The sequence below is a fragment of the Rattus rattus genome, chromosome 4, assembly GCF_011064425.1.
Source record: "Rattus rattus isolate New Zealand chromosome 4, Rrattus_CSIRO_v1, whole genome shotgun sequence".
NCBI classification, from domain to species: domain Eukaryota; kingdom Metazoa; phylum Chordata; class Mammalia; order Rodentia; family Muridae; genus Rattus; species Rattus rattus.
In genome coordinates, this window is record NC_046157.1 from 116,126,341 (window position 1) to 116,131,208 (window position 4,868).

At 45.5% G+C, this 4,868-nt stretch overlaps 1 pseudogene; it reads left to right on the forward strand.

The window, feature by feature from the left end:
* The first annotated feature begins 3,248 nt into the window (after window positions 1-3,248).
* Window positions 3,249-3,584, forward strand: LOC116898147 (annotated as a pseudogene).
* Window positions 3,585-4,868: the final 1,284 nt, after the last annotated feature.

Here is a 4,868-nt window from a genome sequence, read left to right on the forward strand (position 1 = left end):
ATGTGTGCACACACTCGTGTGTACTCACACAAACATACACACGCACACCATATAGGTGTGCACATGTACACATACACACACACCACACACCACACACACACACACACACACACACACACACTGGCAGGGAGGCAGGAAATAGGGAGGCAGGAAAGAAAACTCCAAAGCCGCAGCTGATCTGGGAACGGGATACATTTTAAAGTGAGCTGTGGAAAGGCTGAGTGCGGGAAGGCTGGGGGTTTGTTACAAGCTTGGGAAATGATTTTACCTTTACTTTTTTATGTATGTGCACAAATATAAAGATGACAATTCTCTAAAGAGAAAGAGGAAAGTTTCTGGCTGCCTTTAGTCTTTAGGTGTCTGGAGACTGGAGTGCTTTGAGTAATAACCCAGGATCGGAAACACAGCCAAGCCCCGCCCCCATCCTGCCAGATGCAGCTAGCCACAGGTCCCCAGGGCAGTGTCTACACCCCTTCAGGGACTCAGCTGGCCTCTGGATCTTTGAAATCATTCTAGAGGTCACTGAAGGCAGACTGATTTCTTTTCGGTGGCTTCCTGGTGAACAAAACCCACACTCCATCTCCAGTCCTATCTTGTTTAGCTTGTGAAAGCCATGCATTAGTTGTCAGGCTAATGAACTAACTGTTATATTTAGCTAGAAAGATAATGTAGCCCCAGTGTTTGGATTTATCAAAACCAATTCCAGATGGCACCCAAGCCACGGAGAGAGGGCCATCTGGCAAGTAAGAGCTGGGCTTGTTTCTATCTTTCTCTTCAAGGTGAAGGGCAGGTGATAAAACAACTCAACTTCCTATGCTAAAAACCCAACCTTGGCTGTTGGAAGGATGGCCCGGAGCTCACATCTTATCAGTGCTCATTCAAATACCTGAACCACAGTGCTCCTTCAGATAGTCATGGGCTGAACTTGGAAAATCACCTGGTGCAAGTGGAAAGGTTCCCATAAGCAGTGTATTTCAGTGAAACATACACTCCTCGGATGGAGTGTAGGCATTAATAAAGTCATTGGACAGACCCTACAATTACACAAATTCCTCGAGTACAGAAACCAATAAAATCAGAAAGTATGTTTCTTTCGGAAATGGTTATGCCATTGGTCATGCCCTGGTTATGTTTCGCTTAGCTCAGGTGGTGCTGTTTGGGTGCGGGTTTTCTGCTTGGCAAGGTGTTCTCTGTTGGACACTTTTTTCTCTGCCTGTTCCCTCTGAAACAAAATATCCCATGCCTCTGTTTATTCACTAGTTTCCCACCCGCCAGCACCCCTCCCCCATCTCCGCCTACTCACACACAGCCCGACCAGTATAATCTTCTTTAAACATTGCTCTATTTGTAGAACTTTACAGCTCAAGAGACAGTCACCACCTCTCCAGTGTCGAGAAGATACTGCTCAGGTTGTACAAAATACCGTCCCCTCTTCCTCACCTCTGCCCCTCAGTCTCAATCCCCAAGGAACCAGCTTAGCCAGTGCTTCAACTAACTCCTCCTACATTAAGATCAATTTGGCCCCCTGACCTCCGGAAGTGTGAGATAATTCTTTGGAACTGTTTTAAGCTGCTAAGTTTGTTGCTGGGTCTGGGATCAGTAAGAAACTAGAATAGCTTCCCCGCAGACTCACCCTGGTCCTAGTCTAGCTCTGCACTACGGGAGAGCTCTAAATCTATGGCTGTCAAACTTGGTAACCTGAGTTTGATCTCAAGACCTGCACCGTGGAAAAGAGAAAAATCAGCTCCCCGAAGTTGTCCCCTGACCTCCCCATTTGCTCTGTGTAGATGCACTCAATAAATAAACAAATAAATAAATAAGTGTGAAATGAAGAAATAAGTGTGAATATTTTTCCGAAAGAAAAACGAAATATCTACTGATCTGATTCAGCCAAACGAAGCCACCTGTAGAAATCGAATCTCTGGTGGCAGTAACTTGCATTAACTCAGAAATTTTGTGATTTTTGTGTCTTCACACTGAAGGGGCTATCCATGATTCTGTGCGATCTCTGACATCTTTACCCGCTCCGGAATAGCATTAAAACTCGGTTGGATCCGGTTTTACAGACTCCTGTTGTGCTGGAAGGTGGTGTCCGCGCTTTGGGCATCTCCAGGCTGACAGACCCGACCGGACCTGGAAGGACGTACCATGCATACAGAAAGAAACATACCTCAAAACATTTCACTCTTCCTGCAGGCTCTCACACCAAGGCTGGGAGGGCCCTGAGGGCTAGCACTCCCACTCACAGCCTGTCTGGGGCATTGCATGGGAAATCTGGTTCACAGTCAGCAACCTTGCTTCTTTGAGTTGAGAAGTCTCTATTTGGAACGTTGTCTAATTAGACCTGAAATCAATTGCCTTTCCTGTGATTCGAGGCAGTGATCCGTGCTTTCCCAGTGGACAGCCAATGCCCTACCACTTCTCACACTAATTTGAAACGCTACTTGGGTGATGCAATAAATCCCCGGGTGTAAACGGAGCTTCTCTGTGAATCTCTCCCGCAGGGCTATCACCCTGCTCTAACTGCTTTTAGTCTGGCGGTTTGTTCTGAAATCTGGCAGGGTGATTCTCCTCTCTTTATCCTCGTTTTCCCCCCCAGTACTTCTGTGGGTTCTCATACTTCTCTCTCCCGGATGCGTTTGGAGTCGGTTCGCCAACTTCCGCTGAACATCCGATTGAAATTCCCGCTGGAGTTTACAGATCGCTGAGCTCACTGACAGTTTTAAAACATGGGCGCTCTTATTTTGATGTTTATTCTCGTATTTCCTGAAAGCTGTAAAGTTTTTCTTCATTCCATTGACATTCGCCTCTTTGGTATTTGTCTCTAAGGAGAAAAGGCCTTAGAGCCATGTTTCTCAACCTGTGGGTCTCGACCCCTTTGGGGGTGTTGAACGATTGCCTGTATCACCCTGGTTTCTGTGGTACAATCGTATTATTTCACCAGTAAGTAAGGAAATTACCAAAGGAAAATTCTTTCTTTTTCTAATTTACTTAGGAAGAGAGGTTGGAATTTGATTGAAATTGTGTTCTACCTGTGAGAAGACTGCACATGCTGTTTCTCTTCTTTAGTTTGCAGATGTTCCAGTCCAGTGAGAGATTTCTCAGGATTGGACCGTCTTAGACTCCTGGGATAAATCTTCATTAAGAGCTCACATAATTGCACTTCACGGCCTCTTTTTAGGTCCCTTTGTTTTTAGGAATAATTCTTTTCTTCTTAGCCTATTTATTAAGAATTCTCGAGTCCCAATATGGCATTGGCAGTGTTCTGTGTGTTTCGAGTCTCTTGACTGCTGGGCGCGGCCCTCCCACGGATGGGGTGGCCCATGTCGAGTGGTGCCCACGGCTAGGAGGGTTCAGCTCGTATGTGGAAGCCCTCACCTACTTCGTGGTGCTGCCCTGGGTGGGAGAAAGCACGCTCAACGTTTTCCTGAAGTCGCAACACGAAAAGCACGAGAGACTCGCGTTTGTGGCCTACCCATCTCTGTCTGCATCAGGACCAAGCCCTTCCCTGGTGAGATGATAACCAAACCCTCTTCCACAACCCTCACGTGAACTCACTTCTGACCGGTTATGAGGATGAGTAAAGAAACCCCAGACCTTCCCCCAGGCAACAAGGGACCACAGCACTGGTTTGGACCCTTACTCTTGTGTGTGGACCACGAAAGCCCATTGGATGCTAAGCTCATCTTTTCTTTTATCACGTGGTAACCATTACTCTGCTCTCCCATCCCTTTGCTCATAAGAGGAAATGGCTTAAATAAATAAACAGATTGTCAAGAAGAAGAGGAAGAAGAAGGAGAAGGAGAAGGAGAAGGAGAAGGAGAAGGAGAAGGAGAAGGAGAAGGAGAAGGAGAAGGAGAAGAAGAAGAAGAAGAAGAAGAAGAAGAAGAAGAAGAAGAAGAAGAAGAAGAAGAAGAAGAATTATTATTTTGTTTGTTCAGGGTCATGTTATTCTCCTAAAATGATTTAGATAACATATATTCCTAGGTCTTTGGAACCTTCACCTGTCTCCTGGGTCTGGGAGAAGTTTCTTGCAACTTAAGCAAAGAACTTTTCAAGAAGAGATTTTTGTTTGTTTGTTTTTTGTTTTTGAGGCAGTATCTGGAACTTACTATGCAGGGCAGGCTGTCGTCAAACTCACAGAGATCTGCCTGTCTCTGCCTCCTGAGTGCTGGGATTGAAGCCATGAGCCACCGTGTCCGACCAAGGAGAGATTTCTTTTCACTAACTCTGTTCCGAAATGATCTGTTGCTTGTTTTCTCCTTCTTTCAAAGCCACTGTTGGCCATGATGTTCTTAGCATAAGAAAGTATTAATCCATGCAAGGGAATGACAGTCTGACAGATGAGATCTGAGGACAGACAACTGACAAATGTGATGGCAGATGAGATCTGAGGACAGACAACTGAATAAGGCTGTCTCAAGAAGACTAATGGTGCATGGCTCTCCATCACAGAATATCCATAGTTCCTCTTTCATAGAGATGCTTGTGTGTGTGTGTGTGTGTGTGTGTGTGTGTGTGTGTGTGTGTGTTTGTAGCAGAGGTTGACCTTGGGTATAGAGAAACTATACGTTTACCTCACACTAACCTGGAGCTTTCTAATTAGGCTAAGCTCCCCCAGGGCTGGCTTTATCAGCACACAACCCCACACCTGGGTTTCCTACATAGGTTTTGGTGTGTGAACTGGAGATTACTGACAGGTACCTTCCCCACTGAGCCATTTACACATGTTGTCTTGAAGATACTGTTGCTACCTTTTAAGCTTCTGGTTTTGTCTTGTTAAATCTGCTGTCCATTTCAAAGGAGTTGCCGATAGCAGTTAAATTTTTCTTTTTTACTCTAGAGATTGACATTGAAAGACTGTAAGC